Raw genomic sequence first — 12894 nt, 5'->3', positions numbered from 1 at the left:
AAAAGAAAACTACTTAAAAACCGCATTTAGGTTGTATCAGATGCCCCTTGCATTTACCCCTTAAGGTATCCCAGCTAGATTGAAATTTCTATAGAGGTTGCCAAGCCACATGATCATATTTCCACATGTGGTGGACTTGCGAACACGTAAAACATATTTGGAATAAGACCTCTGAATTACTATCCAAAATCCTTGAAGTAGAGATCCAACTTTCCCCAGAAACTGCACTATTACATTACACTATAAGAACCCTACCCAAACACACAAATTACTTCATATTCGATATATGCACTGCTTCCAGACTTTGTATTGCGAGATTTTGGAAGACCAACTTGCTAGTTTCACAATAGTGGAACGCAAGATAGAACACATTTATCAAATGTCTAATACAGCAGCAGACTTATTAGATTCCAAAGACCAATTCCTTATGATTTGGTAGCCTTGGATAACATACTCTGAGGCTCAAGTCAGACTCAAGCCCTACATACTTAATACTCCTTATTACTCTGAGGGTCACAGATGACTGGGGGAGAGCCAACCTTCAGTGCCGACCAACAGAATTTTCTATAGTGGGCTCAAGTCAGGCTTAAGCCCTACATACTTAATTCTCCTTATTACTATGCGGGTCACAGATGACTGGGATGGAGCCGACCTTCAGTGCCGACTAACAGAATTTTCTATAGTGGGGACATTGTATACTATGAATGTTTACTCTACTGATAATGATGCTTAATAATTAACAGTCTGTTTGATTAAGCAAACCTTGTAATTTTTCTTTTCTTATTCTTTCATTTACATTATTACTATATGTATGTTGATTCTTTATGATTGCTTTTGTAAAAATAATAATTGGAAAAACAATAAACAAATTATTGAATCTAAAAATAAGCAAAACTATACATTTATAAAAACAAACACTGCATGGGCTATATAAATGGATCATCTACAAAACATTTATGCAAAGAAAAATCGAGTGTATAATGTCCCTTTAAGGAATATTAATATTTATGTTTTAGTTTAAAAAAAATATATCTTGTTCTAAAAATATTTTTTTCTTTATTAATAGGGATTTAAAACCAGAAAACATTCTTCTAGATTCACAGGTAATTTCCACATTTTTTTTTGGCTGGGCAATGTAAATCAATACTATCACCATTGTAAAAAAAATCAGATTACAACTCACATTATTATTGTTATTATTATTATTATTATTATTATTATTATTATTATACTATAATTTTTTTGTTTGCAAAAAAATAATTTCTGTTGGTTTTGTTCTTTGTTTTCTGGTCTAGGGTCACATTGTTTTAACTGATTTTGGTCTTTGCAAAGAAGGGATTGCAAATTCTGACACAACACTTACCTTTTGCGGGACACCGGAAGTAAGAATCTATGTATTGCATTATGATTCTATAGGTACAATATACATCTGGATCATTTAGCTTTAAAGGATCACTAAATACATTAGAATTACCTAATTAACAAGTGCATAATAAAAAGACAATGCAACAACACCTACTCTGAATTTCTAATAAGCAGTAGATTTTTTCCGGCCCCCTGTTTCTTGTGAGAGACATCAGCCAATCACAGACTAGTATACATATACTCTGTGAACTTGTGCACATGCTCAGTAGGAGCTTGTTCCCCAGAAAGTGTGTATATAAAAAGATTGTGCACAATTTGATAATGGAAGTAAACTGGATAGTGTCTTAAAACTGCATGCTCTTTCTGAATCATGAAAGTTTATTTTGACTTGAGTGTCCCTTTAAGTGTTACCAAATGGATCCTTTTCTACTAATTTCAGAAACATATAACACATCAGCCTTTGTTTATTGCCAATGGATACTGTAATCTTTTGCCAATTCATATTTGGTTTCTTTCCTTTTTAGTACCTAGCTCCTGAAGTAATAATGAAACAGCCATATGACAACACGGTAGACTGGTGGTGCCTTGGCTCTGTCCTTTATGAGATGTTACATGGGCTGGTAAGGTTTTAAGATTTATTTATTTTTTCATTTGTCTGGTAATGAATATTCTTAGTAATTTGAGGAGAGAAAAGGCATATCAAACAAAGATTTAGCAAATTTAGTTGAAATTATTTTTATTGTCAAAATATTGTATCTTATACATTGTGGTCTTACAATAGACTTGCATACAACCATTATCATATCTGCATTTTCCTGACCCTCCCACCGAAAGTGTAAATTCCCAGAGTTCTCAGGATTTACCCTGGGCAAGACAAAAGGCATTTAGACACATTGAGAGTGTTCAGTAATTAAATGTCCTTATTTCCTCTTCGGTGTACCTCTTTATCTTTTGAGATTTCTGAAAGTCCATAATTCAGAAGTATATGCTCCACCTTTTTTATGGTGCCTGCAAGCTAACAACTTTAATAGCGTCATATTAAGATACCGTGAATAAAAGCATAGTAGTCCAATCTTTTTTTTTTTTTGAACATTAAACTAAAACTGTATAAATGAACATAGATTAACTTTTATTGAACATTAAACATTTCCCGTCGAGCTGCAGGAGTACCTTTCATATATCCCTGATATAATTATATAGTCTCCATGTGGTAACTTATTTTTTGATAATCTGATAATCTGAGACAGCCTTGTAACCCTGTTTGCTGCAGTATTAAAGCTCACCTGTCAAGTGTTACACATCTATCCCTATTCATTATCCAATGTGCCCAGATCTTTTGAAAGTGTGCTGAGGTGCCTTGCGACCAAGAGGCAGATTCTGACATAGCATAGATACTATCGAATTTATTAGTTACTTCAGACCAGGGTGGTGCACCTGTCTTCCAGTACCTAACTATACAGATCCGTGTAGCTGTACAAAGTATACTAATAAATACATTGGTGACTGGGCTCAGTGATTCTTCTGGCACATGTAATAGAGCTTGGGAGGCCGATAAAAGGCAATAAAGGACCGTAAAGTAGGCAAGGCCTATTATAAGTTATTTAAAAAGAATTTGATCCTTCTGTAGGAATTGGCCTGTAAGTGTCTCCGTCTGTGGGGAATGTCATACTTTTTTCCCCGTTATATAGAGTTTGTAATATTGTGAAAAGCAGTCTGTAATTTCATGTGGGTGAGATGTCAAAGCTCCGTCCAGGTTTTGAATTTGTGGTATAGCTAGGTTTTTTGTCCTTTCTCTCAGTTTATGGGCTAGAAATCTGTCTGGTTTGTTTTCTTATATAAAATACTGACACCGAGATTACGAGTTTTGCGGTAACAGGGGTGCGTTGCTAACGAGCCTTTTGTTCCCACCGCTCCCTTAAGACAACGCTGGTATTACAGGTTTCTTTAAACCTGGCATTAGCCGCAAAAAGGTGAGCGTAGAGCAGAATTTAGCTCCACATCTCACCTCAATACCAGCGTTGCTTACGGTAGCGGTAAGCTGGCTAAACGTGTTCATGCACGATTTCCCCATAGGAAACAATGGGGCTGAGCTGACTGAAAAAAAACCTAACACCTGCAAAAAAGCAGCGTCCAGCTTCTAACGCAGCCCCATTGTTTCCTATGGGGAAAATAAATCTATGTCTACACCTAACACCCTAACATGAACCCCGAGTCTAAACACCCCTAATCTTATACTTATCAACCCCTAATCTGCTGACCCCGCTATCGCTGACACCTACATTATATTATTAACCCCTAATCTGCTGCTCCGGACACCGCCACCACCTACATTATCCCTATGAACCCCTAATCTACTGCCCCAACATCGCTGCCACCTACATTATAGTTATTAACCCCTAATCTGCCCCCCCAATGGTGCCGCCACTATTATAAATTTATTAACCCCTAAACCTAAGTCTAACCCCTCCCTAACTTAAATATAATTTAAATTAAACTAAATAAATTTAACATAATTAAATAAATTAATCCTATTTAAAACTAAATACTTACCTATGAAATAAACCCTAAGATAGCTACAATATAACTAATAGTTGCATTGTAGCTAGCTTAGGTTTTATTTTTATTTTACAGGCAACTTTGTATTTATTTTAACTAGGTACAATAGTTATTAAATAGTTATTTACGATTGAATAGCTACCTAGTTAAAATAAGTACAAATTTACCTGTAAAATAAATCCTAACCTAAGTTACAATTACACCTAACACTACACTGTCATTAAATAAATTACCTAAACTACCTACAATTAAATACAATTAAATTAAATAAACTAAATTACGAAGAAAAAAAACTAAATTACAGAAACTAAAAAAAGAATTACAAGAATTTTAAACTAATTACACCTGATCTAATCCCCCTAATAAAATAAAAAATCCCCTTAAAATAATAAAATTCCCTACCCTATACTAAATTACAAATAGCCCTTAAAAGGGCTTTTTGCGGGGCATTGCCCCAAAGTAATCAGCTCTTTCACCTCTAAAAAAAATACAATACCCCCCCGAACATTAAAACCCACCACCCACACACCCAACCCTACTCTAAAACCCCCTGAAGATCTCCCTACCTTGAGCTGTCTTCACCCAGCCGGGCACAAGTGGTCCTCCAGAGGGGCAGAAGTCTTCATCCGATCCGGGCGAGAAGAGGACATCCAGACCGGCAGAAGGATTCATCCAGGCGGCATCTTCTATCTTCATCCATCCATCCGGAGCGGAGCGGGTCCATCTTCAATCCAGCCGACGCGGAGCCATCCTCTTCAAACGACGTCCTAACACTGAATGAAGGTTCCTTTAAATGACGTCATCCAAGATGGTGTCCCTTGAATTCCGATTGGCTGATAGGATTCTATCAGCCAATCGGAATTAAGGTAGGAAAAATCCTATTGGCTGATCCAATTAGCCAATAGGATTGAGCTTGCCTTCTATTGGCTGATTGGAATAGCCAATAGAATGCAAGCTCAATCCTATTGGCTGATCCATTCAGCCAATAGGATTGAACTTCAAGAGGTTAATATATTTATTTAAGTGTTTCCGATGTGGGGGGGGGGGGCTCGGTTTAGGGGTTAATAGGTAGTTTTATGGGTGTTAGTGTACTTTTTAGCACTTTAGTTAAGAGTTTTATGTTCCGGCGTTAGCCCATAAAACTCTTAACTACTGACTTTTTAATGCGGTAGAAGTCTTGACAGGAGAGGGTCTACCGCTCACTTCTTCCAAGACTTGTAATACCAGTGTTAGGCAAATCCCATTAAAAAGATAGGATACGCAATTGACGTAAGGGGATTTGCGGTAGCCTCGAGTCGCGGAAGAAAAGTGAGCGGTGAGCCTGTACCTGTCAGACTCGTAATACCAGCGTTAGGAAAAAAGTAGCGTTGGGACCTCTCAACGCTGCTTTTTAAGGCTAACGCCAAACTCGTAATCTCGCCGTGAGTTTTTAATTTATGAATAGTTCTAAGGGAGTTCTCATTTAGAATCTTAGCTAGGATCTGTCTCTTAAGTGTTAATGATTTAGCAAATTTAAAGGGACAGTCTACACCAGAATTTGTGTTGATTAAAAAGATAGATAATCCCTTTATTACCCATTCCCTAGTTTTGCATAACCAACACAGTTATATAAATACACTTTTTTACCTTTGTGATTACCTTGTATCTAAGCCTCTGCAAACTGCCCCTTTATTTCAGTTCTTTTGACAGACATCCATTTTAGCCAATCAGAGCTGGCTCACTGGATCTCAACGTGCGTGAGCAAAGTGTTATGTATATGACACACATGAACTAACACCCTCTAGTGGTGAAAAACTGTCAAAATGCCCTGAGAGAAGAGGCGGCCTTCAAGGGCTTAGAAATTTGCATATGAACCTCCTAGGTTTAGCTTTCAACTAAGAATACCAAGCAAAATTGGTGCTAAAAGTAAACTGGAAAATTTTAAAATTACATTCTCTATCTGAATCATGAAAGTTTATTTTGGACTAGACTGTCCCTTTAAATATATTTCAATAAATAGTGAGTAAAATGTTGGTATTTTGAACTAGTAGAATGATTTTGTTACATATATTCTTTTTGTGTGCTATACAATTAGATAGATAGATATATAGATATACCATAATAAATATATAATTTATGTTTCAGACAATATCAATTTGCACCTAATACTTTTACATGTTACAGGATATTTACATATAATATGATGTATATGCTAATACCAATAATGTAGTTGTGTAGTAATATGTGTGGTGCAGTTTGTCTGTCATTATCTATTATACAAGAGACTGGTGGAATGAATTCTTTTTGTGTGAATTTGTAGTAAGAATGTTTATAGACACCTGAAATGTTCTCAGAATCATACTTTTTTATTCAAATAATTCAGTCATCCTTCTAGTGACTTTGCTGTAACCGTAGGTATTTATTTTCACATCACATGTTTACCTTGGCAACAGTGCAGCATGTCCTTGTTCAAAAAATGTTCAACATGTGATTATTATTGGGCTAAGAAAAACATAAACCTTGCAGCAAATTCTAAGGATTTCTATCAAATAATATTTTTCTAAGATTGTACTATATCAGATGGATACATTTTGTTCTCAGACATATTATTTTCATATGCATTGCACCCTGCCGCGCACTTTTGGCCTGTCACCAGCCCTTTGCCTGGGAACTACAGTTCTTGCATGTTGTGCAGCAATAGGACAAGAAGAGTGTGTGGTAAAATTAGGTGGAGGTGAGAGCTCAGTGCTCCATCTTTCAAGAAAACAAAATGTGAGGTGTACGGCTTTACAACAGGCTGATAGTTGAGGAAAATATCAGCCACTGAGCAGAGAGCTGAGGCCAAATGTGAAGTCGGTAACATCAGCTGTATAAAACTAGCTTCCTTTTTTTAGATCCGTAATGTTATTTTCTCATTCTCCCCCTATAATAGTCTTGAAAGGATAATATATCATTGTCCTTTCTTATATAATTCAAGGATTGATAACACTTGTTGGCATTACAGTGTACAGGGCTGGGACTGCAGCTACTGTATTTGGGGACAAATTACTCTAAAATGCTCAAATCTTTCTATGAAGCAATATTACGGGTCTCATAATTCTCTGCTTTGGGCCCTTGCTCTACTAACTCACTCATGCAAGCCAGTAACCAAATTTTAACTCCTAGATGCTGTTATGATGTTCCATGCTATACCTAACAGTGCTGGGCTTTAACGCCGTTTGGACGGCATGGAACATCCTACCTTTTTTGGAGTCCTGCACCCTCCTACTTTTAGTCAATGGAAAATCAGACTGGAGGGCATGCCTAGCATCGTAGGGAGTCGCCCATGATCCGATTAGTAGCCTAGAAATCACATGATTGCATTAATGATCACATGATTCCTTTTTTAAATCAAGTGTTTCATCAGAACTTCTTTCCAATCTTAAACACTTCCCCCGGGCATGAAGGGCTTAAGAAGCAATGGTCGTAAGACGGCGTCTTTCTTACCTCTCTGCCACCATTAACATCACCCCGTACTGATCAGACCTAAGTGATTGACAGCCCCTGCTCTTGCGCAATTGATTGCATGACGGCAGGTGGTGAGATTGCACAAGAGAGCTGATGCTGCATCCCACCAGGAAACTTGGACATCCATATCTTCTCAAACATACCTATATGCATGGATGCCAGGAAGCTTTAAGTCAGGATGATTTTTTTGTGGTAGTTTAGGAGTTAATGCTTTCTATATAGAGCATGGGATCAATTCAGTTTAAAGTGAAGGTAAACTTTGATGAATGAAAGCCTGTTTTTTAAAAATACTATTAAAAACAGGGGCACTTTCATTCATCAAAGTTTACAAAGCAGCCGTTTTGATTAAACACTATAGTATTTTTAAAAAACGGTCTTTCATTCAACAAAGTTTACCTTCACTTTAAAACTGTCATTGAACATTAAACACTTAGGGTCAGATTACGAGTGGAGCGCTAACAGTTACACGCAAGCAATAAGGGGTTTATCACGGGTGTTTGCGCTTGTCGGGTTTACCACTCATATTAAAGTATCAAGTTGAAAGTAGGTTTACAATAGAATGATAACCGCATCCTCAGAGCTCTGATAAACTGTTTCATGAAACAAAAAAGTTGCACAAAACACATCAAAAATAAATTACAAAGTACAGTTACACTCTTAATAACACCATCTAGTAAAAATTATTCAAAGAAATATTGCACACAAAAGGTTTAAGGGCTCAAAGATAAGAGTTCTCAGGTGTTGGGGAAAAAAAAGGCAGGCAAAGGGCTATAACATTGATATACATACATATACTTGTCTAAAGATGGATATGTGTAAATGTGTGTGTGTGTTTGTGTATATGTATATATTTATATATATATATATATATATATATATATATATATAAAACGGAAGGGGACTGCACTCTCAGACCGGACTGAGTACACATCCCATGATCCTGCAACATGCTCAGCACTGGGTGCTCACTGGCACTCACAGGAAGCTGTGCTGTCCACATAGTCTTAGACAGTTAACCCCAGACAGGTCTGGGTGCAAGAACCATAGGGAACATTACAAAACTAATTAATACAACACACAGACAAAGTCCAGCACTCACTTATAAGCTCTCAGCTAAGATTAAAAGCAAAAATAGGGGGGCGGAGCCAACTAGCAAAGCGGATGGTCGCATATCGATGGAGCTCCTGGTTCAAACTTTAATAACAAAGATTTATCTGCCTATACCTATAACCAAAACCTTGAGAAATGATATCCTGCGCTATACTTTTTACCTAAAACGAACCTGGGAGCCCATAACAGCATGGTACTATTAGAATGTACACTATGTCTGGATTGCCCGTGCAGAAATATTGACATCTGCGGGACAAATATTGTCAATTCCAATGACACCACCATGTTCCTGGGACTCAGAGGTTAATTTGAGCACCGCTGTGAGAAACCCTGACATTGGCATGAATATACAGGCATTCTATGCAGCTATTATGGGCCCAATGGTGGATTTTAAAAGGAAGACGTGCGATCATCTGGGCAGTCCATGTGGGATGACACGGATAGAAGATATAGCTCTTGTCGATAATATAGTGAAGTCAGAGGTGAGTCTGCAAAACGATGCCCCAGCCACCCGTTCAAATATAGAGCACCCACGTGGCAACTAGAGGGGTCAGAAATGGAATTGAGGAGAAGTGTGTGGGCTTCTGAGACCACCGCACTGGATGAGCAGTATGGGTGCTTTGAGAAACTTGGATCGAGCCACGACGTTACAGGTCACCCCAAGCCCTCGGTACCTTTGGTTGCCTTACCTCAAATCTTCACAGAGGCTCCCGAGCTCAAGCACCACCAGCTCCTGGACATTTTCTCTATGTCAGTTTTAGGGAGTCTCTGCATGCTGATTGCTGTAAATCAGCTGGAGGGTGATTGGAGGGAACGTAGGGCATCTCAGAATGGAGCCCTAGTTGACACCTGGATGAACAGTGTGGACCTGCACAGTCTTGGAGGCATTTCGCCTATGATAAGATCTCAACAAGCTCAGGAGCGCTCAGGTGTAGGCTGAACTTTTATCTTAAACGCATAGCATTAAGGCAGCACACTGTGTTCATATACCCACTATTGGCCCTTCTTCTCTCCTAAAGTGGCTTGGTTTTGGGAGTACACATTGCTGCTGACCCACCTAGGACTCTTACCTTTAGTTAAAATGTCCCTGATGATGGTGTATAGTCCTGAAAAATGGGGACTTTTATACACGACCTGGACTAGTATTGTTTTTTCTTAACAGCCCATCACATGTTTGTTTGTTTTCCCTTCCTCTTATTACCCCTGGTTTGTGATGGGATATCATAATGTTCACCCTGTAGCATTACATATATTTGCCCTCATATCTAGGCTGTATAGTCACCCTGATCGCTAGGCTACATACAAACATTTAAATGTGAAATATTACAGCAATTTTATATGTTTGCTGTATGGGTAATGCAGGAGCTTATCCCTCCTTAAGACCATAGTGCTTAATGATATACTAAATTCCCTGTAGAGGCCATCATACTAGAATTTAGTGTCACCCTGATTATACATATTTTCTCTCATACAAAGTAGGGACAGGAAAACAGAGAGAAGTAGGAAAAGGGATGAAAGAAAACATTTTTTTCCTTTTTATTACACTGTTATCATGTTCCTCTACACTAATTTAGCCAAACTTATTAGAGCTAAAAGACCTATCAATATTCATATAATTACAGACAAACTCTACTCTATTACTAGGGAGTTTGAAATGTTATGCTTATAGACTGCAGACATGGAATAGCTTACCATTAGGACCTACCTAATTTTCAATATAGCGGGGAACCTGTCCTTGGGTATAGGGCCCATGCCCAAGTGATACGATTTAACCGTGATATAGGTATGCCTGCAATTTGTTTTTTTAATCCTTACAGATTTAAATGGCTTCTATTAGCAATACGACCGCAGACCCTGTGCCCTATTCTTTTTAAATCATTTCGTGACTTGGTATGATTTTAACTCTCAGACAATATTTACACCCCACAATATGCAAACTGTAAATATTGTTTAAGCAATGCTCATCTAGTGTATATGTGGTCTATGTGAACCTACTTGTATAGCACTAACTAGCTATTATTGCGGGTTATTGATTCACATTTAGTATTAATACTCTTTGAAGGTTTGAGGCGGTTGCAAATAGCTATACTTCTCTTCATATTGCACCCCACTGTGCCAGGTATAATTTTAGTCCAATACGTACTTAGCTTATTTCTACTTCTTCTTTAGTAACACGCATGCCCACGAGTCCTCATATCTAGTTATATCGCTTTACAAGGCCACATAATATATGTTACCTACTACTCTTAAACCTCCACCCCCCCCCCCACCACATAATAAGCCTCCTAATATAGGAGGATTACTCGCGCGGTTTGTCTAGTCTATACCGCAACAATTACTAATTCCACTTTTTTTCTATATATAAGTACCACTTGCATACAACATAATATTGTCTTTAATTTTTCTACCTAGCTTAGCAGGATTGTTTAACATTCTTTACAAGTTAAATATTAACTTTTACATTGAACACCACATACCTACAGCTACCATATATATTTACCTTATATACATATGTATATACCTTCATAATTCTGATTCCCTGCTACCTGTTTTATTCATCTTTTTGTGCTTCTTTTTCTTTTTTAAGATGTTGCAACAGGCCCTTACCCTTTTCTACTTTATATTATATTTAAGACTGTCTTAACTTTTACAGTTGGGTTCTCCAATTTTCATAATATGGTATCAGTTTGTTAAGGCTCAAGAGAGGCTTATAGGTTTCTAGGAGAATGTTCTTATTCTTTGCAAATGAAAAATATTAGAAACTATGAGGTATACTGTTTGTTTATAGTAATTACTCTGTGACATAACAGACTCAAATGTACAATGGTTCGTTTTTATTTGATGACTTTGGAAGTATTGTCTATTTGTATTGTACTATTTCATACCTCAATTAAAAAAAATAAAAATATATATATATATATATATATATATATATATATATACAGTGGATATAAAAAGTCTACACACCCCTGTTAAAATGTCAGGTTTCTGTGATGTAACAAAATGAGACTAAGATAAATCATTTCAGAACTTTTTCCACCTTTAATGTGACCTATAAACTGTACAACTCAATTGAAAAACAAACTGAAATCTTTTAGGTAAAGGGAAATAAAAATAAAAATAATATGGTTGCATAAGTGTGAACACCCTTTTATAACTGGGGATGTAGCTGTGTTCAGAATTAAGCAATCACATTCAAAATCATGTTAAATAGGAGTCAGCACACACCTGTCATAATTTAAAGCGCCTCTGATTAACCCCAAATAAAGTTCAGCTGTTCTAGTAGGTCTTTCCTGACATTTCGTTAGTCGCATCCTACAACAAAAGCCATGGTCCGCAGAGAGCTTCTAAAGCATCAGAGGGATCTCATTGTTAAAAGGTATCAGTCAGGAGAAGGGTACAAAAGAATTTCCAAGGCATTAGATATACCATGGAACACAGTGAAGAAATTTAAGTGAAGAAAATATGGCACAACAATGACATTACCAAGAACTAGATGTCCCTCCAAAATTGATGAAAAGACGAGAAGAAAACTGGTCTGGGAGGCTGCCAAGAGGCCTACAGCAACATTAAAGGAGCTGCAGGAATATCTGGCAAGTACTGGCTGTGTGATACATGTGACAACAATCACCCGTATTCTTCATATGTTTGGGCTATGGGGTAGAGTGGCAAGACGGAATCCTTTTTTTACAAAAAAAACCATCCAAGCCCGGCTAAAATTTGCAAAAACACATCTGAAGTTTCCCAAAAGCATGTTGCAAAAGGTGTTCTGGTCTGATGAAACCAAAGTTGAACTTTTTGGCCATGATTCCAAAAGATATGTTTGGCGCAAAAACAACACTGCACATCACTAAAAGAACTCCATACCCACAGTGAAGCATGGTGGTGTCAGCATCATGCTTTGGGTCTGTTTTTCTTCAGCTGGAACTGGGGCCTTAGTTAATCTAGAGGGAATAATGAACAGTTCCAAATACCAGACAATATTGGCACAAAAGCTTCAGGCATCTGCTAGAAAGCTGAACATGAAGAGGAACTTCATCTTTCAGCATGACAACGACCCAAAGCATACATCCAAATAAACAAAGGATTGGCTTCACCAGAAGAAGATTAAAGTTTTGGGATGGCCCAGCCAGAGCCCAGACCTGAATCCAATTTAAAATCTGTGGGGTGATCTGAAGAGGGCTGTGCACATTCTGAAAGATTTAGAGTGTTTTTGCAAAGAAGAGTGGGCAAATCTTACCAAGTCAAGATGTGCCATGCTGAAAAACTCATACCCAAAAAGACTGAGTGCTGTAATAAAATCAAAAGGTGCTTCAATAAAATATTAGTTTAAGGGTGTTCACACTTATGCAACCATATTTTTTTATTTTTTATTTT

General features: G+C 37.4%; 1 protein-coding gene and 1 long non-coding RNA gene across 2 annotated transcripts in view; one reads left to right on the top strand and one right to left on the bottom strand.

Annotated features, from left to right (window-relative positions):
- Positions 1-12894, bottom strand: part of MAP3K20 (mitogen-activated protein kinase kinase kinase 20) — a 543230-nt gene that overhangs the window by 120407 nt on the left and 409929 nt on the right. The window lies entirely within an intron of this gene.
- LOC128645443 (uncharacterized) lies at positions 1057-1985 on the top strand. Its single transcript, XR_008400114.1, has 3 exons — positions 1057-1103; positions 1296-1382; positions 1890-1985. It is a non-coding gene; the product is annotated as an uncharacterized LOC128645443 (long non-coding RNA).

This window comes from Bombina bombina, chromosome 1, assembly GCF_027579735.1.
Source record: "Bombina bombina isolate aBomBom1 chromosome 1, aBomBom1.pri, whole genome shotgun sequence".
Lineage (NCBI taxonomy): Eukaryota > Metazoa > Chordata > Amphibia > Anura > Bombinatoridae > Bombina > Bombina bombina.
Note: the sequence above shows the minus strand (reverse complement) of the source record. Positions and strands in the feature narration are given on the sequence as shown.